Source organism: Dermacentor andersoni, chromosome 10 (genome assembly GCF_023375885.2).
Source record: "Dermacentor andersoni chromosome 10, qqDerAnde1_hic_scaffold, whole genome shotgun sequence".
Lineage (NCBI taxonomy): Eukaryota > Metazoa > Arthropoda > Arachnida > Ixodida > Ixodidae > Dermacentor > Dermacentor andersoni.
Genome location: NC_092823.1, coordinates 27,555,578 through 27,569,979, shown reverse-complemented (window position 1 = coordinate 27,569,979; position 14,402 = coordinate 27,555,578). Strand labels below are relative to the sequence as shown.

Genomic DNA, 14,402 nt, shown 5'->3' with positions numbered 1-14,402 from the left:
TGGTTCTCAAGCTTCTGGCTAAGCTCCAACTTTCTATCGGATATGTTAGCACCAGTAGCATGCAATGAGGGTACATTTTTCTTTTGAATATTAGTGGTCAGCTCCTGGCCATGATTTGGTAGAGCCTGTCCTATGTGCTCCTAGCCACTTCAATTCTTTGTGAATTTTCTTCGCGTGATCAGGATGTCTTCTGTGCAATAAACCTCCATAAACCTATTGCTGCACAGACTCTGGATGCTTAATGCCGGCTTCGATCTCTTGTTCTCTTACAACGCCAATGAACATCACATTCGTCTTCTGAATACGATTCTTCAACCATGACCTTCCCCTTTTTTAGTTAGGGTCCTCAATCATTTGTCACAATGTCTCCCTAGAATTCCTTAACCGAAAAATGTAGTCCGCAAACCCCAGGTTGTTGACAGATTCATTGTTGATCCTCAATCCGAATCCGTCGTCTTCTAACAGCTTGAATACTTCGAAACATGCAGGGAATGGCAATGAAGAAAATGTACTTCCTTGTCTGACCCTTATCTTGATAGGTACTTTTCCTTTTTCTTCTGGGAAAATACCGATCATACAATCAATAACTACACAACAACAAAGTAACATAACGTTGTCAATAAATTTTTCTTGGAACATGCTTAATGGTGATATCGCTGATTACATCTTGTGCGGGGTCGATAACTGTGTGGGGTCGAGGCATAAAGCACATTGATTCAACCGTACATGAGTGATATGTCAAGAAAAATAGTCATGTTAATCTGTTGTAAATAAATCTGCGTGTACACCGATTCAAGACAATTTCACTGCTACTGCTACTACTATTGTGCATATATTTTCACGAAGGCACGTAATCCGCAATAACTAAAGGAAATTTAAAAAATAAGGGAAAAGAAATGATCTGTGCTTACTCCAGATGGAAAAATATGAAAGCTGCTCATTTATTTACAACCAATTAGCGAGGCTGACCGCCTGCTAAGCTAATCAAGGAACTGAAAGAATAAATGACTGGTGTGAGCTCCATTGGTGCGACCTCTAACAACAAAAGTTTGTGTCCCTTGTTCAGCGAATGACTGCTTGTTTTTTCTATATCTGAGTTAAATATCTATTTGCACAGTTTTGGCAGTGCAAAAGCATCTGCAAAAGCATTGCAAAAGCATTTAGCATTGCAAAAGCATTGCAAAATACCCCTAGACGCAAAGTTGAATTTTTATTATTTTGAGCAGTGCATAGAGTGAATCTGGTGTATTCCGTTATTATTATGTCCACTGTTGCTATGTTTGAAACAAAATGTATGTTGCAAGACGTCAAGGAAGCCTTGCCAACACTGTTATTGTTTACATCCGAGGGTTATTCGTAACAACTGTTTTACACTCGAAATATGAAGTTATAACGATAGCTCACAGTTGCGAGCAGCATACGTTGACTCATGCCAGTCCGGTGAAACGCTTCGGGGCATTCCGATACTATCGTTAATATACCTCTTGACACAGTAGTCCGGCTCGTACTGCCTCCGCTCAAAGCGAGAAATTGTGTTCTCGTTACTAACCCTGCGTTTTTAGCGCATGCAGGGCGCTACTAGAACCTTGATTTGGCAATTTCTTGACTTGCTCAAGAACCAAAAAATCCTGTGAGGCCTGAGCACTTAGGTGTGGTGAATGTTAAAGCATTAATATCCCATACAATGCCCGCGAGCGGTCCTCCTAGTGATCAATCCCTCGCGGGCAAGCGAGCGCGCTGAGACTCTTAGCCAACACCTCTTAAGCTCGGTGCACTTCGATACGTGACGCCATGCTACCTTGCCCGAATGCCATAGAATCTAATGGGCACGGTCGCTAGTAAGCCGGAGTTATTTTGGCGTCACCGCGTTTGTCATGCGCTGCTCGGCAATGGAAATTTCGATCCAAAAAGCGTCATGTCACAAAGCAGAGGGCCCAGGCTTGCGATCTAGGGGGCGCTAGTTTAGCCTAGTGGGTAAGGCACCCGGATTCTTAGCGTGGCGTCGTAGGTTCAAAACTTTCTGCTGCCCACTCGTTTCCTTTGGAATTTATTGATTTTATGCATTAATTTTTTATTGCGATTACCCAGGTGAAGTTAGTGATTACCCAGGCGAGAGCTTGAGCGTACCAAGTAGGCGCGAATAACACATGCCTCCAAGAGTGAGGCTGATGTGGCATCGCGGCGAATCCCTCACGTAACGAATGGCGCGCCATTCCGTCAATAGGTGTTCTCGTTCGCCCCACTCTGCTCAGTCGAGGCTCCGTCGTGCCATGGCGCGGCAACCAATGAAAATTTAGATGCCGTTTCGTTGCTGCAGGCTGGGGCTTTATCGCTCAACGGGCCATTTGATGCTTTAGCCTCAAAACTACGAATTGCTAATGTCCAGTCACCATGTCCCAGCTTTCACTTTCTGTCAAAGAAGAATCTTACTTCATATGCTTTGGATGCAAGTGCAGCAGGTCTTCACGTTTAAAAATATTGTTAACGAAAAACATTCAGCCAGAAGAGACAAGTGACGCATTATTCGTATACTTCACAATCATAACTCATATTTCATAAAATCGCCAACGAAACATAAAGCATTAAATTTTATTTTGTATTCACTGCGTGGAATGGCGATAAGAAATTTTCTCTAAGGCACCTTTGATAATTAACTGAAGCAGAAAACTGAGAACTTTTAAAATTTTTGTAATGTTGTTTACTAAACGTCTCGACTGTGTGTACTAGAAGAAAAGAACAAATACCATGAATGCTGTTTTTTGTACGCAGTATGCATTTCTTTACATTTATGCTGCATTGCCGATGACTCCCATTATCCTTATTCCTGATCAGCATTTGGACCCCGTCTCTTTCGAGCAAAGGCTCTCTTTGGCCAAGCAATGCGAGCATGCTCAAAAGAAATATTGGCAGCTGCCAAAATGATTCCCTCTGAGAAACTTGGTAAGGTAAGTGGAACCCTTCACAACTTAAAGCCAGGGAGGGGTAAGCCACCTCCCCCCTTTCGGCAGGTAAACTTAGCAGTGCGGCACCATTTGACAAGTGTTGGAGTTCACTTTATTTCCAGTAGTGTCTTCTCTGGGGCAATTAAAACTGTCCAATTTTCGATTTAAAATTTAGTTGCAAATTATTGCTTGATGTGGCATGATCAAAAAGAGAAAATCAAATATTGTCGTACTGCGGCATGCATTTTCCCGAAGCACTGCATATGATGGTCGCCACCCTTCTACGGTTAAAATTCTTGCCACAGTAGAATGAGCAAAACGAGAGCAAGGTAAAAGTGGGAGCCAACGGTTTCACAATTGTACTTCGAATTTGATTCTACTCATTACCTGCAAACTTTCGGCACTATCATTGGAAGATCATTCGCTCCCACGTATGCCAACATTTTCAACGGACAGCTTGAAGGAAACCTGATAAACTCACATCCTTTAAAACCGCACACCTATCTGCGTTACATTGACAACATATTTAATATATCGGAGCACAACACAAGCGCTTTAACCGACCTAATTAGCCGTGTCAACTGCTTTCAACCAAGTAATAAATTCATTGCTCACCACTCTCCTAGACAAGTCAGCTTCGCCGACATGATGGTCTAGATAGAAAATGGAAAACTGAGGACGACATTTACTGGATTCCTACGCATAGCCAGCAATATCTGTACTACAACATTCATCATCCGCGACACTGCAAGTAATGACTTTTTGTCGTACAAGCAAAACGAATAAGAAGAATCTGCACCGATGACAACGATTATATGCATCACCAAAATGACCATAAAGCAACACTATCGGAAAGGAACTCTCCACAATTCATCTCGACATAGCTCACAACGACGCGTCAAGATTGTAGAAGCAGTCGGAATCAGCTGAGAAACAGCCTACACCAGAATCTGAGAGACCACCAGCCTGTATTACAAGATATTCGAATGCCCTCTCAAACGTAAACAACGTCCTACAAAAATAACGCCCAATATTAAGAAGTAACGAGCGTCTGAGAAGAGCGTTCCCAGCGCTGCCAAGGATGACCTATCGCCACAATAGAAACATTAAGGCCATGTTAGCGCACGCCAAAGTCAGTCATCGGCATTCCCCGTAATAAAGGCATGTTGTCGCCCCGTGTGCAAAACCTGCAGGCACCTACAAAGTAACATGAAAATAAAAGCACCGCAAGTAGTTCTACACATCAAGTGAAAACTTGAGTTTACTTGCACTAGTTCTGATGTGATTTTTATGCTTGATTGTCCCTTCTGTAAGAAGCGATGTATCGGTAAAAAGGGACAATAAATGAACGTTATATCAAACGAACATCACATGGGCACTGCTAAAAACCTTCCAAAAGCTGTCGCCGAGCACATCAACCAACCATATCACAACTTTGACAAACTTAAACTCTTCATCCTACAGTTAAATTTTCGTTCTGCGCGAGACAGAGAATCAGAGAGCCATACCACATCCATGAGTTCGAGACATTGCAAACAATAGACATAGGCGTTCCAAAAGAAGCTTTAGAATCTTTTCACTATGCTAAATTTCAAGCTATAGGCCACCGCACTTAGTTATCATTTACTTGCTTAGTGTCTTGTTTTGTTTTCTTTCCTACCTTTCTCTATTTATATATATATCTTTATTCTATTTGAGTAATTTTTCTTCCACGAACACCATTTTCTGCGCTTCATTTTTCCTCGCTTTCAAAGACACGATAGCTCACTGACCTCCAGCGGAGCAGATAAACCCCCTCCCCCAATTGTCGCGCCCCCTTCAAGGAAAAAAACACGCGGTCGGCTCACACGGCGCTTCCTCACATTCCTCCACCGACGTTGAATAGCGCACCTTTATTTCAATTTCTACACACTCGCCACTAACACACTTTCAGTCGTTGCCTTATACACCCGCCTTATCCCCACCTTCCTTTTAGAAGAACCCTGCGCATATATACTGGGCCGAGGAACTCATATGTCGCCTGGAAAAAAAAAATGTCCATTTATCGAAACATTAGCTCTCCTTTTACCGTCTTCTCCTTTTGCTCACTGCCTTGAATTTCCATCTCTCGTCTTCCACGTATTTTCCCTAGATTGCCATAGCAAACTGTTTTATGAGCCAGCTGAGCGTGAAGCTACCTATTCGCGATACATTGAAGACTTATCTTAGTTTCTTTTTGTGTTACCAGTTTATCTTTATTTCGTAATTCTGCATGTGTTATCCCAAAGATGCATGCATTTTGTGCACTTTTGTAGGCAACTATGTGTGAAACCAGAAAATATAGTGTTGTAGTGTCTCAAGTTGCCAAATTATCATACGTCCTTCTATTCCTTTTCGTGATTCACTGCAGCATCCAGTGATTCGACGTTTTGTTTCTATATATATATATATATATATATATATATATATATATGAGTGTGTGTGTGTGTGTGTGTGTGTGTGTGTGTGTGTGTGTGTGTGTGTGTGTGTGTGTGTGTGTGTGTGTGTGTGCACGTTATTCTGGCTGTGGCCCTAAGAGCGGCTAATCTCCCGTTGACGGGAGACTATGGGCCCTACTTATTTGGTTATATAACAGAGAGATAGCGAGCACTACAGCACAAGCCGTAGATAATATAAGCTAAAGGGCACCTTTCTTTTGTGCCAGTAATATATTCGCAAAAACACAGTACGGTGGATTTCTTCCTGAAGTTGCGGTGGGCCTGTTATGATAGCGTTTACATAGTGCACCGTCCAGTGTGCGAGTGTGTTTTCGTTCGCGCGTGAAACCTTGAGAGCAGGAAAGGTAAGCAGGCGCCACCAATACGAATTTACATTCTCACAAGGACGCCAGCCATTGAGGCAAGACAATATAGACCAGGGGTGGAATTCACTCAGCTGTGCCGGCCGTGCGCGACTTCTCACTCAATATGATCTTACAATTAGGTAAGGGTGCAACCGAGGTAGCAGCGAACCTAGCTCACGGCGTCGTATGAGAGTGAAAAGGAAGCAAGGCTTGGAATAAACTACAATGAAAGCAAGAAGTGTGATCAACTGTTAGCATGATTACACATCTTGTGTCTGTAGTTGAGGCTATGTCCTGACGACCAATCATGGCACACTCTACTTCGAAAGCTGTCCTATTCGGGAGTCTCCTACATAGCCGACAAGCACAACTGCACTAGGCCCTTCACTGCACCTTCAAAGGAATGGCAATGTTAATATTATTAAGTGGCCAAATTTTTCTATTTTGCATACTAATCAGAGAAATGAAAAAAAAAAGACGAAATGGCGTCACGGCAAGGCCAGCATAAGCCGCTCGTCCATCGGGATGGTATGTGGCCCCGCTGCAGACGGTTACAGATGCGGTTGGAATGTCAGGCGTAGGCTCGCTACCTGTTGCCTCGGCAACCGGTATACCGTGTGATGTGCTAGTCGACAATTTCGTGGAGCACCATACTGACGAGAAATCATTGCGGTACCTTTGTACAGAATTCCTGTCGGGGGCACTGTAGAGTTTCATGTAATAAACACTAGAGGAAAATTTGGCCTTACTGTGTGCTGGAGCTGCAAGCAGGGTGGTTCAGCCTGCATTCGAGTGATGGTTAGTACATGGATTTGCCTATACTTCGTCCTGGCTTCCAATGGCTTCGTGACTTTGCAAACGGATAATTTTCAAGTGAATACTGCATTAGAACAATATAAGTAAACATTCCTAAATTCTCCCTCGGATGGATTCAAATACAGGACTCTTAAAACAGAGCCTGTACACAGAAGCAATTTTGCCAATGACGCATGTGTCGACAAGCGGCATAGGACAGCGTTAAGAGTTTACTGAGGGTAAGCTAATGCGCCGAGATGATTGGCGCGTTTCCATTTGAATACTTATAGAGGGGGGACCCCTGCGTTTAGAAATGTATACCTTGCTTCTAAATTTCTGCCAAGGAATGCATATAAAGCGTATAATTAACAGAGCCACAGGAACATCTGAAGCTGCAGCCACGAAGGTGAGACAAATCGAAGTGCTATCCATTGTTCCCATGGCAGCTAAACGATCAAAACGTCAGACATCCCGCTAGTAATTATTGTAAGAAACTGTATTGAGGGCACCGAAAGGTATGAAGGCCGCCACGAAAAATAAATGCTGAAAGAAACGGTGGCCTCCAACACAGCCGAATTCATAATTGAAAACTTCGCTACGGAAGATTCGTACATGCAAATTTCGTGGCCTATCCCACGTTAAGGCCGCATCTGCGTTCACCGTTTCTCTTTGGCGTCTACTCAGCTTACTAAACACGATGATGATCTCACCAAGCCAAGTGCCGGTTTTGCAAGTTCAGGCAGCCGCACTCCAGCAGAGGTGAAATGCACAAAATCCCGTAGTTCGCTTCAATTTGGCTGCGAGGAAATAAAACATAGGTTGGTGCCGGTAGGTATCATAGCCCAAGGTGAACCTTATGGAAGTCAATGCTAATCAGCCAACATCACCACATTGATCAACGGTGACGTTTCTATAGCTTGATATCATAGGTCGATCGGGGAAGTGCTTGTCCGTCAAGTCATGAGTACCCTATATTCTTTGAACTACAAATTAAAGCGCACTTTCCTGTTACATTCATGGATTACAGCCAACATTGGTGCAATATTCCGCTACTTTTATACTACGAACAAATGATGGCTGCGAAAGGGGTCAAAAGTAAAAAAAGTGTGCTGTCGATGTGTGAGTGTCATAAAGGAAAACTTGAGATTTTTAACCACTCTCTTCGCAGCTCCTGTTTTTCGCATGCAGGCTCTACAACACGTGCAAAGACACTATACCAGAAAAAGAACCAGAACAGGTATGTCTTTTTTCTTTGACGTAAACAATAATTATCTTATTTCTTGTATTATTTGGACAAAGCGGGCTCCCGCTTTCAACTTGTGCTCATTTGCTCATTGTCTTGAATTTCCATTTCCAGCCTTCCCCCTGTTCTCCCTAGTTTTATTCAGGTTTCATATAAGTAAGATTTATTCTACGTCATTTTTTTACTACCTAATTCATTTATTTGTCATTATTGTATATACTCTCCCTGCCATCGGACATCATAACAGGGAGGGCTCGAAGATAGGTAACATTATAACATAGATATTATTCCATACAAATATGGGTATGCAAGATGTTAGTTAGCAGTATGGTAAGAAGAGAAAATATCAGATTATAATGAACTTAAAAATAACAATGCAGTATCATAACGACAGACACTGCTTAAGGCGTAACAAGCACTCGTTAGCATCGTGAAAACAGACAAGGGGAAGCGCGAGTTTGCAACTGGTGATTTTCTGTAACAGCCTGCGACTTATTTACAGAGCAAAAAAACTACGTATAACAGAAGAAACAGGATACAGTAAACTTTTTGGTCGGTCTGTATCTATCTATCTATCTATCTATCTATCTATCTATCTATCTATCTATCTATCTATCTATCTATCTATCTATCTATCTATCTATCTATCTATCTATCTATCTATCTATCTATCTATCTATCTATCTATCTATCTATCTATCTATCTATCTATCTATCTATCTATCTTCTTGCGCCTACTGGGTAACCGAAATTTTTAGCTAGCTTTGACCACAAGGTCGTAGTCATGATTCCATGGTGGTCGGTTCATTGTCATTATTTCAGCTAAGTCTCCTGACGCTGGTCAAACCGTCGTCGTCTGCCGTCTGCGCAGACTCAGTGGCGCGTGCAGGCTGTTTAATAGCCTAGGCCATAGGTGTGTGCCCTTTTGCATCGACGTCATTTCAGCTTTCTCGTCCGACTAGCGTGATAGCGTAGTCGTCGCGTCATGGAGGTCTTGTATTCATTCCCTATCGTCGTCCTGAAACCGTCGTGGTCTTTCCGAACTTGTCATTTCGGCATCGTTCTTTACCTCTCGTCGTGCCTTCATCGTCAATCTATCAATAGAGTACACTCGTCGCCATTCCATTGTCCTCATGCAATGTGGGAACACGCTGTTTTGGCAAAGTCACGTAAATAAAAAAAAAATGTAGCCATCATTATAAGATCAACGTTGCTTCGTCTGTAAGCGATATACAGTGTCTGCGGTAGCGGATCACTTTGCTATGGGACTGGATTACCAAGCTTGCCCATGATCATAACGGCATAAGGACGACTGTATGACAAAGACGCAATAACGACTATGGGGTGAAGAAGAAGGACTAATCTCAATTGAAAGACGACGGGGTTATGATGAGGACAGCCCGACGTAATGAGATGGCGATTCTGAAATGTTGAAGATGGTATAGCGACAGCTGCGTGAAGACAGCGGTATGAATGGCACTGAATGGCGACAAGCGTAGGACGATACGCTCGTATCATTCACATGTGCCCTCCGATAAGGAGGGCACATGTTTGCGGTTATGTGCACACAAAGGTATTTGTACAATTCTTCCTAGAACAATGTTGTTCAGGTGGTAGCCATATTGGTGGCGATTCAGCCGGGACAGATGTCTATTTTACACTTGTTAATATTTACTTACAGTAACGAAGAGTTGAGCCATTAGGTATCCAGCCAAGATCAAGTATTTGTTCATTGCGTTGACTTCTTCAGTTTTTTTTTTGGCAAGAAATAGAATACAAACGCAAAGCGCATCTTAGAGGACGGAGTAGTCGGCAGGTCGCTAATCGTTAATATACATGAGAAAAATCAGAGGGCCCAGAACCGAACCTTTCGTTAGGCCAGAATGAAGATCACTGAAAGGAAAACTGTAGCCATTAGCTATAACACGATGAGTGCGATTTGCAAAAAAGCTAAATCAAGTGTAGCCTTTTAGGATCGATATTTAGGTTGCTTGTTTTTACAACAATGTTTATGACAAACTGTGTCAAACGTCTGGCGAAAAAAATACATTAGACAAACGAAGAACAATCTGAAACTCGATGTAACTTATGGGCGAAAGAAGCTGTAATTACGCATCACATGCAACACTTTTGGGATATTTATGCTCTGCTGAGGTGAGGAATAAATTATACTCAAGGAACCGTGTACCAGCCATGAAAGTGCGACTGTAAGTGGGCGTGGGTTTGTTACCTGACTTATGTGGAAAGATCACCTTCTTGATCATTTACTCATAGATAGTGTGGATATGCCTAGAAAATGATTAAAAAGCTTTGAGAATATAATCATCCTGTGGCACCAGTGCATATACCCAGTTTCACATACACGGCCACCTCTGTGGCATCTTGACAACGCCATCAACAGAAATGACTCACGAAAGCGGTGAGATATTCTGAAGTACCACAAGGATCTGACACCCCAAAGTGGTGAGATACCACACCTGACCGCATGCCTACCCGCCTGGAGTAAAGTTGTTGCACTTGGAGAAATGTGTTTCACATGAAAATAAACCAGCTGTGAGTTCGAGCTTCACCTCGTTCCTCTTGTTGTTCCAAATCAGCGCTTCGCTAAACATTAAGCAGAGCGTCTAGTCAGTGATGTTTGACCAACTAGCCCCCTATCGCAGCCTTTCTAACAGATTGTATTTATGTGTAAGGCTCCGATAAGGTATCAGTTATTGAAATTCAAGCTCATGTGCACATTAAGCAGTGCAGGAAATCAAAATAATAGAGGTAGGTCACCATCGTAAAACGAGTTTTTTTTAATATTCATACAAATTTTGGTAATGTGTAGCTGTTGTCTCTCTAGGCGATATTTTTATTCCGATACAAAAACTAAATTTGTTTCTTTTCTTGAATGTAAAAGAAGAACCACATAGTACCTTCTAAAATTAAACGTAAATTGCTGCGATCACCTGATTTTATTGATGAGTAGAAACAATTTTTATGGTACAATAAAGAATGCTGCGAGTGTGAATAGAATCTCTCATGATCCTGAACAGAAACAGCGACAGTGCGATATTTGAACTTGTTGATAGCTTTTTTTAAACCTGTAGCATACATAAAAGGTCCCGAGATGTAGGGGATGGGGGATGACTGACGTACAGTGAAATCGAAAAACGTCGCACTAACAGTCCGATTCCGCCAATCTTCATCCTGTTCTCGCCTTCGCTGCCACAAATCCACCCTTATCAATGCACAGTAAGTCTACAACCAGCCAAGCGATTCCGTGGCTGAACACTGTTAAACTGGAGCATCCTTCGCGAACCATGCCCAGTACGCTTCTCAACAATTCTGAATTTAGCAGAAGGGTTCCAACGTCTGAGTAAACATTCCGACTTACAGCTTGACGCCATCGGGAAAGCGAAACGACCGTACTCTTTATTTTTTTTTACTGAATAACTATAAGTAAACCAGGTTTTCTATTTATAAAGAATGCTCAACTAACTCTAACATTGGGTCACAACGTATTCACAACGTCGAAAGAAGTTACGTGTGAGGAGTGGGCTGCAGAAGGACACGTCTTTCGCGCTTCCTTAAGAATACTCGATTCCTGTTAGCGACACCTTCAGGACCCCGCCGTGATGCCTGGCCATGCTCTCTGAAATACATGGCGCGCCATTGCGTGCGAACGCTGAGAAACGAGTCATGCGGCAAACAGGCTCCTCTATTGTGCTTCTTTGTGCACGGGCTGCACCATCTAGTGGCGCTGCCTGGAACTCCTCGTGTGCTTCTCGAAGTCCTCAAACTCCTCTAACTCCTCCTGCAACGAATGCCGAGAATTGTTCCCTTGCTTTCCACACGCCTAGCTGCAGCTAATGAGTGACTCAAGTTGTCAAGAGGTTCTGTAAAGGTCGGCGCATACGCAGTGAATTCATGGCGCAGCTGGCTAAACTAATGGCATGAAATACGTTCATTGAAAGGCTACACATATCCCAAGCACTTATGGCATCGAGTTGCTGCCCTTTAGAAACGCCTGGAACGTCGTTTCCATTGCACCAAGCATCGGTGAATTTAAAGGATCTTTTTTCTCATGGTAGAGCGACTCATTCCCAGTGGCACATACCTTGCTACCCAAATTGGCATCACAGCGGTTCATTGAAGACCAGTGCAGACCAAGTGGCAAATACTCAATGCTCCAAGTCCGCGTCAAAGTGTTTGATTTCTGAATGGTACCAACCCCGTCTCGCATTTGCAGTGACTTTTCACTGATTGAAATAGGTTCGTTAAAGGGCGCCTCACCAGGCCACATAGTAAATTTCGGTTATGCACTGGAAGTTGTTACTTGCCCTCTAGGGAGCGTTTTTCAGCAAGAATTTTTCAAATTAGTTGAATAATAACCGATATAGAAATATTGCAGTGCCGCGAACGCATGATATCAGGAGGCGAGGGCCACTGCCAAGAGAGACGCTCGCTCCACTTGCCCCGCCTAGGCTCCGCAAGCAAAATTCGTTCCCCGCGTTCTCCCATACCGGAGCTCGATGATCGCGCGACGCATACTTCACGGGCCCCTTCTTAATTTTTTTTCACTGTCGTTTTTTTCCTCGCTTCATTTTTTTTCCCCTCGCTGATGGCTCCACGAGCGAGCTGTTGCGTGTTGTCTCATTTCGCGCAGCGCAGCATTTTGCTCGCTGTGCACGAGAACACCTGACTAGCGGTAGAAGTCATTGATATACTTAGGCAAACACAAGCGGTTCATAGACGATGATCGCGCGCTGGAACACGGTAGAAAATCACATACTTTCGTTGTCACTGCGCGCGACTCCGCGACGTGGGAACAAGCACACACAATGGGAGCGCATGTCTCTTGCTGCACTGCAAAGTAAAACAAGAACACGCAGATTTTCGGTTTGTGTGTCATGTTATTTCTTTAAACTTTAATTCGTTTATTGAAGCAATAGGTTACGCAAGTAACAGATGTTGCCTTGAATAATTCTTGAAGTCTCGTGTCACTACGAGCGACGTCACAGCAGTGCGATCTACGTAGGCGCAGCTGTGCGATATACGTGGACTCTCCGGCTGGAGGCGCGGCGCCTGCGACGAGAAAGGCAAGCGGCGTTCGGTTTTAAACTTCAGCTCTTTCCGCGGCGCGTAGCGATGTAATACATAGCAGACACGATCGTTAGGGCGCATTGTCTGGACGGCGCTTGTCAACTCAAAATGGCAGACCTGGCGAGGGCCCTGTATAGAGTGGCGCAGATGTGCACATTGATGCATACGCACTGACCCAAGTTCCTCGGTCGTTTTGTTCCGAACACTTTTATCTCAGCACAGGAGCCCGGTGCGCTACGCATTCGACCATTGACTACCCTGTTGCTCCGGTAGGCGGTGAAACAGACAGATTTACACACAACCATGCATAGTCAGAGGGATATTTAGCCCCCGGAATATGTGGCAAGTACCCTAACAATGCTAACGCATTAATACCTGAAGGATCGGTTAGCAGCTATTTTGCCTTCTCTCGCATTGTCATAATATAAGCGTAGTTTCGTTTTTGTCGTGGTTATATGCATTAAGCGTGCACAGTAGCTTTTTTGTGGATCGGTTGCCGTGTTAGCCAGTCAACTACCGTAGCATTCTGGGGACATGGTAGGGCTCTATAAAGTATTTGGGGTTGCCACGTACAATACAGAATTGGTCTGAGCGCAGTTTTTATTAATCTTTGATGGAGAGAATAATCATGGTTTGACGACGCTGGAGTGACGACAATGCTACGATGGCGACGCCGATACGATGGCAGCGTCGCAGCAGTGACGTGAAGATAACGTGATGCCTACACCGGAATGATGGCGATAATATTACGACGGAGGAATAAAACCGGTGGAATGCACTCAGAGGCATTACGACGCTACAATGAAGGCAGTACCATAATGACGCTGATGTTAAACGGCATGATGATCATATAATAAAGACTCTAGAATAACGACGGTGGTGTGAAAATGACGGATTTATGACTTCTCGAAGTGCAACCCATTGCCATGACGACTATTAAAAGAATTCTTGGTTTTTGCCTGCGAATACCACGATGTCGTTTGGAGGCACACCTAAGGAGGGGATCTTTACCGTGCCCCCAGGGCACAAAGGACGGGCTTTCTTGCACTTCGCCCCCATCGAAATTCGGCCGCCGCGGCCGTGATTTGATACTGCGACCTCGTGGTTAGCAGCGGAACACCATAGCAGCTAAGCCACCGCGGCGGCTGACAATTTTATAATAGCGGTGTTACTAAGAGAGAGCGAGGACCATAGAACGACCTTGACGGCATGATAACGCCGGATTAATCACATGCAGAGCTTTCACAATCAGAGTGCCGTGTCTCCAATCGTGATTATATAGCAAGAAAACAGCTAGCCAGCAGCAGCGCGAAAGTAGGAGGCCACAAAAAGCTTCGCTTTGAGCAAAACGACGGAAACATTGCCGTGTGGAAAAAAAAATTGGAGGGCACTTAAGCTTAGCCTTTAAGTGTGTAACGCGATAGCATTCAAAGATCCCGGACAGCTTTTCACGATTACTGGCAAAGGCAGCGTATGTAACCTTAATGTTTACCGGGAAACGCTGCCAGCGAAA

The 14,402-nt window shown here is 43.8% G+C and overlaps 1 long non-coding RNA gene across 1 annotated transcript in view; it reads left to right on the top strand.

Moving 5' to 3' along the window:
* The first annotated feature begins 2,838 nt into the window (after positions 1-2,838).
* The window catches only part of LOC126519203 (uncharacterized), a 31,405-nt gene continuing 19,841 nt past the window's right edge, over positions 2,839-14,402 (top strand). Inside the window, exons 1-2 of the long non-coding RNA XR_011890556.1 lie at positions 2,839-2,945; positions 7,727-7,795. This is a non-coding gene — a long non-coding RNA (uncharacterized lncRNA). The remainder of the gene's footprint in view (positions 2,946-7,726; positions 7,796-14,402) is intronic.